We start from the raw sequence: 14,450 nt of genomic DNA on the forward strand, positions 1-14,450 counted from the left end.
GCTCCCTTACTGAACTTGCGCATAAGCTTGATATGAACAGTATCTGAAAGCTCTGATACAGGACCCGAGAGATGCATCTAGCCCTACTTTTATCACAACTACTTAATAATTTTCTCACTACCTGCTACAAAGTGGGGACTTATATTGGTGGTATTGTTTGTCTGGTGTCATAATCTGCCAAGATGACCAGTAGAAACACCAGGAACCAGGAGCAAAAAAGAAATGAGCTCGGTGCAGCTAATGAGGCTATCATGGCTATGCTAAAGACCACGCTGGATGAGCACAAAGCCTCGCTTTCGGCAGAATTCAAGACATCCGTTCAGCGACTTGAAAACAAGCTGGACAGCATCCAAACAACTCTCAACAGCCATGACCAACGAATTACGGCTTTGGAAACCACGGCCACAGCTACAAATGCGGAGCTCCAGGATGTGGTGGCTAAGTTAGCGGTAGTGGTAGAGGATAGCGATAAGCTGAGAGCTAGGCTAATTGACATTGAAAGCAGAAGCCGCCGCAACAACATTCACCTCTTGGGGGTCCCTGAAAATATTGAGTGGCCCAGGCCAACTGTGTTCTTTTCTCAGATGCTTGTGGACATATTTGGAGTGGACGTTTTGAAAACGGCCCCGGAGTTGGATCGAGCCCACCAGGCGCTGGTAGCAAGACCAGGCCCCAACGTGAAACCTCGAGCGGTTGTTGTCTATTTCCATAGCGATCAGACCCATCAGCTCGTTGTGCGCAAAGCTCGGGAAATGCGGGGTAAACTGAAATATAAGGGCACCCCCATCCATATTGTCGAGGACTATTGCCCTGCGGTGCTGGAACAATGGTCCGCTTACCGCAGAGTTATGAAGGAGTTGTATGATCTTGGACTCAAGCCTCAGCTTCGCTACCTGGCCAAACTGCTCATTATGACTGACGAAGGGAACCGGAAGCGACTGGCGTCACCAGGCGACCCTCGGAGCTACATCGCCTCACACCAACCTCTGAGTTCTAACATTCTGGAGACCTGATCTGAAAACATGGTCATGGTTGGATCCTGCCACTTCCGTAGAAGGGCTCATGACATTTTAGTTTGATGTTTGGTATCTAGAAGACAGCATGGTATGAGTGATTCTAACCTCATTCTTTTTCACTGTTCTTCTCTCATTTTCATTTACAATACCCCTGTTTATACTATTGTTCTAATGCCACTGTTGGCATGCTCACTAGTCTGCTACATACACATATATGTATATACTGTTTTACTTTATATAAACACATATTCTTTTATTATTATTACCTCTCCTACAGTTTGATTCCTGCCATGTACAAATGGAGGACAACAATACCTCAGCCTGCCCTTTGTTGTGCTTTTCTTCTGTCTGTTTTTGTATAGTAAGATACATCCTAGTTCCTCAATTTTTCTAGAAGAATATAGACAAGGTATATTTTCATAGAAGAATATAGACAAGGTAGGGAAGCCATTTGATAGAGTTATGATGGCAAAGTCTTCGCAGGGGAATGTTTATACCCTGCTGTGCAATGGACACTTGCAAGTTTTGTTTTCAGGAGTTTCCAGGTCCAATTTATGTTGTTCAACGTGCATGTATGTATTGTCCTGTTTTATGTTTTTTCTGTTTTGTTTTTTCCCCTTTCCTGTTCACAGCCTATTACCTCAAGTACAGACACCAGTCTTCCCCTGGCCACTGTCAACTTGTCAAATCAAAGACCTGTCTGAATACAGTAAGGTATGTTGAACACAATCAGCGGTTTTAGAATTGTCTCCTGGAACGTGAGAGGTGTGAGGAATGCAACCAAATTAACAAAGTTGTGGCGCATTTACAGCAGCTTAAAGGAAATGTGTTTTTTCTTCAAGAGACGCATCTCTGCAACAAAGAAGTGAGGCGACTCAAGAGAAACTGGATCGGCAATATATATCATTCCAAATTTAACGCCATGGCTAGAGGGACAGCCATACTTATTCGTAATAATATTCTGTTTGAGCAACATAAAGTTATTGCTGATCCAGATGGCCGTTTCACATTTGTGTCAGGAAACTTGCAGGGCTCACTTGTAATACTGGCTAGCGTGTACGGGCCGAATTGGGACGATGACTCTTTTATAGCTAAACTTTTCTCTTCACTTCCAAATTTGGAAAACTATCATCTTATTATTGGAGGGGACTTTAACTTGGTTCAGGACACTCTGCTGGATAGATCGTCAACTAAGGCCTGTTCCTTAAGTAAATCTCCTAAAACCCTAGAATTTTTCAAAACTCAGCTGGGGATTGTGGATCCATGGCGACATGCAAATCCTACCACTAAGGCATTTTCCTTTTTCTCTCATCCCCACCATACATATACACGTATAGACTTTTTTCTTATCGATATTAGGTTTCTGTAAAATTAGCCATTGTGAGTATCATGCTATCGCCATTTCAGATCACTCACCAGTTTCTTTTGATGTGGTATTAGCGACCCCCTCTCGACCCATTAAACATTGGAGATTTAACTCTAGCCTGTTGATAAGGGATGACTACACAAAATTTTTGAGATCACAGTTCTCACTTTTCCTTGAATTGAATAACTCTACTGAAGTGTCAAGAGGTGTACTATGGGAAACGTCGAAAGCCTACATGAGAGGCCAGCTTATAGGCTTTGTGTCAAATTTAAAGAAGGAAGAGCTATCTTACACGGCCAGTTTATTGAATAAGATCAAAGATCTAGATGGCAGATATGCATCAAACCCAGATCCTAACCTCTATACAGAACATGTGAAAGATCAAGCCAGTCTCAATTTAACCACCACCGCAACAGCTATGGTTCAATTAATTGAGACAAAGCAACGCTTTTTTGAATCCGGTGATAAGGCAGGGGAACTTCTGGCCTATCAAGCCCGTGCCGAAGCAACCTCCAAACTAATTCCAAAGGTCAAGTCTGCTGCTGGTGACATAATATCAAACCCAGAGGGAATTAATGAAGTATTTGTTCATTTCTATTCCAATCTGTACACTTCAAGTTCTCCCCCTCTATCAGAAGAAACTCTCCAAAATATAATTTTTCCAAGAATAGATAGAGATCTGACGAAGGGATTAGGGGGACCAATTACTGTAGTAGAGGTACAAGAAGCCATTAAATCCTTAAACACAGGTAAATTGCCGGGCCCTGACGGTTACTCTGCAGAATACTATAAAGCCAATTCTGATCTTATGCCACCATTGTTGAAAGATATGTATAATGAAGCCTTTTCAAAATGTCAATTACCCAAGACTTTGTCCGAAGCTACTATTTGTTTAATCTTGAAAAAAGACAAGGATCCTCTGTTCTGCAGCAGTTACAGACCAATTTCTCTTTTAAATATTGATTTTAAAATACTATCTAAAATTCTCGCACTTAGGCTACAACGTGTTCTGCGACAAATTATCACTTCTGATCTGACGGGGTGTTAATGGCTGGCAGGCACTCAAATGACAATTCAAGAGGCCTCTTGAATATTATCCACACATCGTGCAACTCAATTCCAGAGGTTGTGGTATCTCTTGACGCGGAGAAAGCTTTCGACCACGTCGAGTGGAGCTTCCTCTATGAGGTGATGGATAGTTTTGGCTTAGGGGTTGACTTTATTCTCTGGGTTAAGCTACTATATTCTTCGCCATCCACCTGTATTCGTACTAACAACAACTTGTCTTCGCCTTTTCCACTTGAGAGGGGCACTAGGCAAGGGCACCCTCTCTCACCCCTCCTATTCGCCATTGCTTTCGGGGCTCTTGTAATATGGCTGCGTTCAGAGGATAGATTTAAAGGCATTACAGGGTTCGGTGTGACCCACAAACTCTCCCTTTATGCAGGCGACTCCTGTACATTTCTGACCCTCTAAACTCATTCCCAGTGCTTTTTAACATACTGGACCAATATGGTACACTGTCAGGATATAAGCTCAATTATCAAAAAAGCGAGTTGCAACCCCTCAACTCCCTGGCCAGAGCTCTTCCCCACTCAATAGTGCCCTTTAAGTGGACAGAAACCGGATTTAGATATCTGGGGGGTTTTATTTCCGCTTCTATACCTAAAATGATGAAGGAGAATTTTCTATCCCTACTAGACAATGTTGGGAAAGATTGTGACCGTTGGACTTCACTATCATTGTCAGTGGCAGGGAGAGTTAACCTGATAAAGATGAGTGTCCCCCCCAAATTGTTGTATCTTTTTCAACATGTCCCAAGTCTTCTTACTAAGGCATTCTTCGACAAGATAGAAAAAATTCTGTCACATATTATATGGGGAGGGAAACAAGCTAGAATTCGCGAGTCTATTCTTCAGTCCTGTAAAACTGACGTGGTCTTGGTCTGCCCAATTTTAGACACTACTATTGGGCAGCTAACATACAAAAACTCTTACATTGGGTTCACAACAACCCCCTGTACCAGCCTGGGTACAAATGGAAACTGCATCTAGCTGTTACTCATTATCATCAACACTCAGCTCACCACTCCCTTTCTCTCCAACCCTTGTTGGGGATAATCCAATAGCTAAGGAAGCGGTAACTATTTGGCGACAGTTCAGAAAATACTTTGGGCTACTTGGACTGTCTTTGCTAACACCTTTATTAAAAAATTGTAATTTTGCACCTTCAAACATTGATGCGGCCTTTAGAAGTTGGAAAGATAAAGGACTTAGGACTGTTAAGGACTTGTACAGTCAGGACACCTTTCTATCTTTTGCTGACCTATCGTCTAAATACGACCTGCCTAATTCCAATTTTTTTCGTTAACCTCAGGCTAGAGGTTTTGTAAAGACGCAGTTCCCTCACTTTCCCAATCTGCCTCCAGAAACAAATCTGGATATCATCCTGCAGACGAACCCTCATCAAAATAGACTGATATCAGCCTTGTATAAAATACTAGATACTTTGGTCCCCAAATCCATTTCTCATACTAAGTTGAGATGGGAGGAAGAGCTACAGACAACCCTGCCAGAACAGCAGTGGGTGTCATGCGGTGTAGTAGGACTCAGGCGCAGAGCAGAGTTCAGGGGAAAACAACATTTATTTACACAATCACCAGGTGCAGATATATACAGTGAGGGGAACGGCGGTCCTAGGTCCAAAAGGGAAGTCCGGGATTGGAGTCACTCACACGCTAGCTCTTCTTCTTTACAGTGGTTGAAACAACAGGTTAGTCACAGGTCCGGGGAAAACTGTGCACAGGGGAAAATAAGGTTACACAGAGATCGCAGCAAGTTTACAAAGCTTAAGGATTCGAGGCAGAGGTTCACTGACGTGTCTAGCATAATCATCCAGCAGTGAGGCTGTCTGCGTCCCGGCCTTAAGAGCACAACCCGTAATCAGAGCCTGACGAGATGCAGGTGTGCGCCAAGGGCGGGAACCTGCAGTGAGCTCCGCCCTGGCGAGGAGGAGAGAGGAGAATGTACACCAAACACATGTGGCCTTGTGGAGCTGGCCGGGCAGACACGGGGACCATGACAGTGGGATTCTGCTTTGAAATTGATACACTCGTCCTCAATTTGTGCCTGTCATGCTTTGATTCAGTGCAAGGTGGTCTATAAAGTACATTATACAAACGCAAAATTATCTAAAATCTATCCAACCATTAGTGATCCCTGTAGCAGATGTGGACTATCACCTACGAACCATGTCCACATGTTTTGGTCTTCGACATATTCGACAAACTTAGCCAAGCATATAGCCAGACTGTCCCTCCTAATCCACTCTCCGCAATTTTTGGCATTCCTCCCGACTTGAACTTATCTGGCCCCCTCAAACAGGCCCTAGCCTTTACCACTTTACTAGCTCTGAGGCTTATTCTGTTGAAGTGGAAGCTTCCTCACCCCCCAACTCATGATCATTGGGTGAGAGATGTACTCTTTAACTTAAAGTTGGAAAAACTTAGATTCTCTCTAAAAGGTTCTATTAGGAAATTTAACATAATCTGGAAATCATCTCTCTTACTGGTGGAGTCTGAAGTGAACTGAGTGAAGCTACATTATAAAGTTTGGATTTTTTTATTTTATTTTATCTTATTTTTACTTTATTTATTTGTTTTTCCTTTGGTTTTGTTTGGTCCCTTTTTTGTTTTTTGTTTCTGTTTTTGTTTTATTTTGTTTTGTGGGGGGGGTTGTTGTTGTTGTTTTTATGGGTTATGCTTGCTATGTGTATGGGTCTTGTGATATTCTTTTTTTGTGTGTGTGGGCAGAGACTGGCTCTCTGCGGTGTCTTGTCTAGTGTGGACCTGGTAGGGGGAGAATTCGTGATGGGGGGTTGGAGGGTACAATGGACATACAACTGTTCTGAAATCAAGATCGACTTTGCTGTTGCTAACTTTGTATGTCATCGTTGAAATCAATAAAACAAAGTTGGAGTATATCATGAGAGAGGCACAACAGTGAATATCTACAGCCATCTACAGGCCCTGCCATGATTTGGGGCTGCATTTCAGTCAGTGGTGTTGATTCATTCCATCAAAATTGATGGCATGACAATAATCTCAAACACACTGTCAGTGCAGTATAAACACACACACAATGGAACATTAGCAGTCATGGATCGGCCTCTCCCCCACATAGCAAGGAGGTCTGGCCCAGATCTGGTATCAAGGCGGCACTGCTGGCTGACTTCTGGCGTGATAAGGTGTATGTCATCCAGATATGGGCCAGGCCTGGCATAGATGGCACTGTCTATGTGATGGCATGCCATATCTGGCCCGATTGTGGTTTGGTTTATGTGGCCCAGGCCCATAGAAAACAGGTCTTCCCTGGATCCGGCATCAAGCTGGCACTTCTGACTGACTGCTGTCATGGCAGGGTGTATGTCTACCAGATGTGGGCCGGGTCTGGCAATGATGGCACTATTTATGTTCCTATTTTCCTATTTTAGTTAGAAGACCCAAATGCCATGTTGCAATACTATACTGCTATGGTAGCCAACGTTTCAAATGCAGGTTTGACAGGTTTGTGAGTGTACACTTTATCCAAAACCTAGTGACAGTTTACTCATCTTTGCCAGTGGGTGGCTGTAGCTCAGGAGGTAGAGCGGGTCACCTACGGCCGTCATTCTTTGCGGTATGTGGGCCATGTGTAAGCACATTGTGTGGACCAGATCTGGACCATACCAATTTTGCTATGTGGGCCTGAACTTGAAGTAATGGAACAAATGGCAGAAAGCATCATAAAGAAGAGCTTTGAACATCCTTCAAGAAGCCTGGAGAAGTATTCCTACTTAAAGAAATAACCAGAAAGCTTGCCTAAGAGAGTTCAGGCTGTGTTGATGAATAAAGGCGGTCATGCCAAACGCTGACTTTCAGGTTCATTAGAATTATATTACAGCACTTGAAATCATGACGATAATAATAATAATAATATATGAAGCATGGAATAATATATACTATTATCTGGCAGATCGTGGTCTGACAAACAAATAATATTGTATTAAAGGAATTATTTTCATATGGTATTATATGAAAAATTTAATATGATATTAGGAGAAATCTGTGCCTGTGAGTGAAAGCTGCTAACCTTGCTAGTATGAGCTGATAGGTTACCACCCTATCGTCTTTACTTCAAAGAGCTCTTCACAAACCAGCAGTTGACATGTCAACCTTTTACACATATACTGTATACATGTATCATAGTAGCATTAACTGCTGAGAAGCCATGGGCAGAAGATCATGATGGGCTATGCTATCCTCCCAAGATGCTCTCTAATTTCTATACTGCAAGAAAACAAGTATGCGTATTTGAATTCAAACTGATGAAACACAAAGTGATGGCTCATTAATTTTTTATATAATAATGGACAAAAACAAAGAAAATGGACACAGCCATCCAGTGTAAAAGAAACAAGTAAAGAAGCCAAAAAAAAACCAAACAAACTACCCTTTTACTCACTGCTTTGGCTGTTATTGTTCCACATTGCTACTCCAATAATCCTTTTAGCCATTGTAGAGGCGCACCAAGATTTACACTAACTACTCACACTCCTCAGCACCAAATTAGACTCACGCGGAGGCAGTTTTCAAAGCAAGCAGGTTGTTTTGGCAAAAGCTGCAGCATAGACAGGTTGCTACTTTGTCAGCTGAGTAACAATCTGTGGGCAGTGTAGTTGTTAAACGAATAAACACATCACTGGCTGAATTACCTCAGCGCAACTCACTCTCATTCATACATGCATGTCTCAAAGGTCAGCCAAGCATTTGTCGCAGTCTCACAAAGCCTCGTCCCTCTTGCACTTGAACACAAAGGAAGGTAAACCAACATCAAAAGCACCTCTGTGAACATTTGGAGGCATGCACGCACACCCTTATAAACCATAAGAAAAGATATTAGGGCCATACCTCAACCTCTGACTACTGTAGGTCAACTGCATCTTTATTCCAGAAATCAGTCCTATTAATAATTCATGCAAAGCCATCAATATTTCAGTCATAAGCAGTCATATTTCTGTTCTGCCTGTAAAAATAAATCATTAATGGCCAGCGGAACTCTTAAAAACAACAGAGCAGAGAGGTGGCGTGCATTTACGTATGTGCGTGCGCGCGCGCCTGTGTGTCCACCTAGACATGCGAGCTGCTGACCCCCGAGCACATCAGCGCATTCATCATTTTATCTGACTCCTATCCTCGATGATTTGTGTGCAACCATCCTTAAATCACTTCTGAAACAGTGATTTAACACTCTGCGTGGCACGGTCTATGCTCCTGATTAAAAGGAAATTAGTCTTTATTTTTAAACCGCATCATCAGTTGAGACTTATCTCCAGGCCCTCACTGGGAAGTACCGTGATCCCATGCTGAAATTGCTTTTTTTGTGTGTGGAAGTATCAACTATTCAAAGCAATTTTCTGGAAGTGTAATGGCTTTCGCATTGTTGTGGAGTCCATATAGAATGCCAGGCTTGACTTAAGGCTGCAGTGACTAGGTGGGTTTGAAACAATAAACAACAAGCTGTTTCTAAGATGACTGTCCTTCTTGTATTTGAATCTGTGCACAAAAGCAACTCCCAAAAAAGATCAAAGTGAGTGCCTTGTGCAGCAAAAGTTTGAAACAAAAAAAGGGTGAGGACGTCACATATCGTTAAAAAACACCTTCAGAGGTGAAAGTGGCAGAGAGCGCCGACACGCGAAAGTCATACCAGCGTCACTAACGCGAGAGCTTGCAAAATTTCTTCACAGCTCCCTGGTTTCACTGTCATCAGTATTCACTGACCAGAATGGATGAGAGTAATAGCTGGTAAAATGGCCTGACTGTCACAAAGCAAATTACTTTCATTTCAACCATCAAGTAGGGAAAGCCACTGACATGTAAATAGCAGACAAAAAAAAGAGAGAGAAAAAGAAACGAGAAAGGCACTTACGCAAAAGTCATTGACATGTAAATACCAACAGAGGGAGATGAAAGAGAAAAGAGGAAAGATGATAAGGGAGGGGTAGGGAAACAGAGCGGGTGAAAGAGGGAGAAAGACAGACTCGAAGCAACGTCAAGCTTTCGAGTTTCTGAAGAGCCGTAATGGTCCTCATTCTCATTCAGGTGTAATTTAAATGAATAGGTTGCCAATTTGATTGATAGAATCTTGGATGAGGCTTTCAGCTCTGAATGTAACCTATGAAGAAGGTAAATAACACTCTGCTCTTTCAAGTATCCCTCTCCCTATCTCTCCTCTCCAGCCAAGTGCAGTGCCACCCATGTGAGACAGAGTTGTACATGAGTCACATAATATCCTCTCTTTTGAACCGAAATGGCTTCCTCAGTGTGTCAAGCGCTGTGCTCCGGTGGCTGTCGCAGTTGCATCCCGGGCCCGTGCTGTATGAATGATGACAAGGAGCAACTGGCTTCCATTGGGATCTAATCAAATGTGAGGGCCCATGCGGCTGCAGCCTGATAGAGAGGCGCTTTAACAGAGCTGCTCAAGGGAGACTCATCCATCAACCTGCAACCAACCAAAGAGCACTGGGCTACCGCTGGCAGTGATGGAGAACTCCGTGACTGACTCAATGGAGGTGTGCAAGCGTCTGCCTGCACATGCGCGTGTATGCGTCGACGCATAGGGGGAACAGAATATGAGGGAACATAACCTCGTTATCCCCGGCTTTAACGCAGACTTTAAAACGAGTTATGTTTGAGAGCACGGATATGTGATATCTGATAGATGTGCTAACAGAGTTACATGACATCAGATGAGGCCTTCTTGAAAACGGCAGGCGGAAGAACCATTAAATTTCGTGTCAGTATCAGTCTTCTCAGCGCACGAATGTTATCAGTCATGACCTTGTGACGATATGGATCCACTGCTGTCTACTGTAAGCTACACCTTGTGAACCAAGTGCTTTTTAAAATCTGTAATCGGCTAACAGGCAGCAGCAATGTCTTTTTAGAAAACCAGCTAAAGAAATGTCTGAGATTACTCGAGTCGTGCAAGTTTACCCTGTTTGAACTTTTTTTTTTTATCTTAAAGAAAACATTCTCAGCTGAGCAAATAAAAAAAGGCTAACTGTGTGAAGAGCACATTTGGAAAACAGATCATAGCACGATTATCTCCTCCCTTAGGTTTCGGTAGAACAGACGGAAAAGCGACAAGAGAAATGAAGTGAATGAACGCCGATAAGGATCGAATGATTCGCCGATTTCAAAATAAGGGATGGGTTAGCGTGTGTGCAGGTGGGTGCTTATGTGTGTGTGTTTGTCTTCCTTTATCAGTACAGACAGCAGGCCTGTGAGGTCAGTACCTAATCACAGTGGAGGTTAGATTTCTATCTTACTATTTTCCAAGTCCCTATCTTTCCATCTCACTACTGGCCTCTCTCTAATCTACTGCCAGAGATCCACAGCAGGGCAAAGGATTCAGATAATATTAGTGAAATGTTTCCAGGTATTAACGCACACAAACAGCTACAGAGAATGTGGTGTGTGTTTGCGGCGGGGTGAAAGTAAGCAAGCATGGGAGGTTTAGCAAGAGCAGCAGTAGGTGTTATATATCTAATCAAGCATGGTATTGACTTTATGTTTATTTTGTGCTTATTTATTGTTTTCTTAGTCACATTACCTCTGCGCTGTGTCCCCGCAGTGACACAGCTGTAATTTACTCCCATAATTAAATATCTGGCTGAAAACTCAAAAGCCTGATTTTCTCCAATTGAATTCCCAATTCCTCACAGATACGCTGCATCAGCGTACAGACTCACTGAGGCTCCGGGTTTGGACGATGTTTGGAGATGTGTAAACACAAAGACAGAGAGAAAGAAAGAAAGAGATGCTGGAAAATATGGTGAGATGATATTGTAGAAGCAACGAGGGGAAAAAAGATGAAGAGAAGTTTGAGAGGAGGAATAGAAATTGAGGGTAGAAGGAGCTAGAGAGGATCAGTGAATAAATTAGACAGAGAGAGATTAGATCTGCGACAAGCTGAAAGATGTAGATTTTTTCGGTGCCAGGACAGCATTTGGCCAACCCTCTCCTTTTGGGCGTCGTCCAGGCACTTAGAGATGGGTGACACACACTGGCATCTGTTTGTTTGTGTGTCAGAGCAGTGTGTGTGTGAGAGAGAGAGAGTTTACATGTAGCCACTGGAGTTTAGAGATTACAGCGAGAGGTGAGGCCAAACTGACAACAGCTGCTGACATATAAACCACATGACATTGATTTATTTCTGATTCCGGCTTAATACCCCTTCCTTACCCCTTAACGTACAGACACTCGTAACACATACACGCACGCAGTTATAAGTCAGTGTGATTGATATAAAAGCTGTCATGCTCTCTCCTGTGCTGTCAGGCTTCTCTTATCTCCATGGTGACACGGTGACAGGGCTCCATCTATCCCAAAGCCTGTGACACACACATACACAAAGGCATGTGCACAAATGGAACCTATATAAAAACACATGTACATATATAAGGTCTGCATACACAAATATGGCATTTTGGGATTTGTATTATAAAACCACTGATGAGTGAATGATTAGAAATCCTTGGTGTTAATGTAGATCTAACTCTGACACAAACCACCCACCTAAACGTTGCTGAAAACCAACCGACCAACCCCGCTCCTGTTTCTCTGCATGGATCATTAAACTTTCATTTGAAATTGAGCACACACAGCATGCGAAGGCTTCTGCTGCTAAAGGCTTCTTCTAACCTACTGGTGGCCAGATCTGTCATGCAGAGTTTAGGTCCAGATATTTTCAAAGGGGGACATTCAAAAGAACTAGAAGCTGTCTATATATATAAACTGAACCAGTGTTTCAATGTCAACCGGAAAAAAACAATAAATAAATTACAGAATTACGCAGCAGCTATTGCAAGATCAGAAACCCAAAGCTGAAAACTTCTGTCAACAGGTTGCTCAGCTGTTGGACAAAGCAGAGGAGCAGCAAAACAAAAAGACTGACAGGCAGAGAGGAAAAGAGAAGCACAAGCCAACTACAGTAGTTAGTTATGATATACTACTACCCTCTGCTGGACGTGAGGGTAACCTGCAGGATATTATCTTCTTTAATTCTCTCCTTTTTTTAACACTCAAATTCTCATTATGCTAGTTACATTGGTCTTTTTTATTTTTTAATCTAGCAGACAAAGTCCTTGGATGTATTGACTTTCACCTTTAAATACACGAAACACCAGACTAATCCAGCTCGTCTACCTCTCTCTGGAATAAAAACTGACAAAGAAGATTAATCAAAAAAAGAGTATAAAAGAGAGCTTGAGAAAAGTATTGACTTATTGGATGTATGCTAACGTGAGCCAAATACATTTTGTTTTAAGAGGAGATGAATCAATCACTGACAGCTTTCTTGGTAGCTATGGGCCTTTAGCAAGAGGATTGCATTAACTGTTAGTAGCTGTTGTGTTGCATCAGTTTTGTGGTTCTTGCGTCTGGGAATAATTTTCCTAAATCTGTATGATTTTATGATTTAGCTCATTCAAACTCAGGGTGAAGAAAACCTTAAAGCCTTCTATGAATGACCACGTCGCTGCAGCTGGTTAAGGACCAACTTTTAAAGTTAGTTTCACTGAGGACCACACTATAAAATGAAGATAATAGCAAGAGCCCAAAAACCAGTATAAATACTGACAATATGGAACATTTAGTAAAATTAAATACATGCTTATGTAAAACCAAAGTAATTGCATATAGTTCCATAAGTCCTACAAGTCTTAACATAACAACTCAGTAGCTATCGAACCCAGTCATTCAGTTTTGTCTCTACAATGCAGACTAATCTTCTGCCTGCACATAAAAATGTACAAATACACTGAAGCTCAGTGCTTTTAAGATTTGGTTGAAAAAACATTATCTGCTGTAGCCACGTCTCTTTTTAGCAGCAGCTACCCATTTATCTTTTCTGGTATGTGGACCCAAACATCAAACTGACACTTCAAATTATCTTCTTTGCAAAAGAAAAATATAAATGGTTATAAAGTTGTCTCATGGCAAAGAGACCCATGGATTGCTGTGCTATTCTCTGTTAGCTAGCTTGCTAGTTTGAAGCTGCAGTAGAGATTTGCCATCACAAGTGTAGCTTCAGCTGGGCATTGTATGGCCCCATTTCATCCACCAAACACTTCCAATCAGATAATGACCATCTGCTTTTTATGCAAAATCACATTTTGTAGGAAAACATAATTTTGCTTTTGTTTTGAAGGCAACTGCTATTTTTTAAAACTTACATATGTACATGTGTGCAAGTAGATGAGTCTTCATTGTAAATGTTTTGGTACTGCTGTTTATGAGAGATGTGTGCTGTGTTTTTGAAAGATGAATATAGACCGTTTTGTGGGTCTACAGGTTGAATTGCCATTACATAACTAAACAGAGAAAGGACCTCCAAACCTTTGCTAGCAAAGCTGCAAAGGCAGCAACTTCCTCCCACAGTACTCTTGAGTGATGGTGGAATCGAACCGTGGATTCGGACCGTTTTACTGTGAGACAACAGTGGTAATTGTCACTCAATGAAAGAGAGGTGGGGGGGGTCACAGAGGTAACAGCATGCCTGGATAGGCTTGGCCCGAAATGGGCCAAAATATGAATGCTGTTTCTATAGCAATAATTGTTGGTAGTTGTCCTGTCTGCAACATCTAATTTTATCAGTATCACTTGATGAAGAGTGCACACTTTTCTGTTGTAAAATAGGATAATGAAAGCAAACACAATAACCAAATATTATACGTACAGAATAAAATATATACAGTATGTGCAGAAAATTAATATTGGAGAGAAGTGAGTTAAAGTTATTGTTGCAGCCCTAACAGCCCCAGTTTCTTTACAGTGTCCATGGACGTGGTTGTGCCAATTAGAGATAAAACTGGGTATGTAAAAATTTGAAAATAGCCTTAAATGACAGGTAGACTCAAAAATATTTGAGTTTGCCCTTTGCAAAATCCTTTCCCAGGAGTCTATCCCACCTCTCTTATTGAAATCATTGAATTAGATCTCTCATTCATGTTTGGTGCCTTTTGAAGCT

Source organism: Pundamilia nyererei, unplaced genomic scaffold (assembly GCF_000239375.1).
Source record: "Pundamilia nyererei isolate P.nyererei 1_Seehausen unplaced genomic scaffold, PunNye1.0 scaffold00107, whole genome shotgun sequence".
NCBI classification, from domain to species: Eukaryota; Metazoa; Chordata; class Actinopteri; order Cichliformes; family Cichlidae; genus Pundamilia; species Pundamilia nyererei.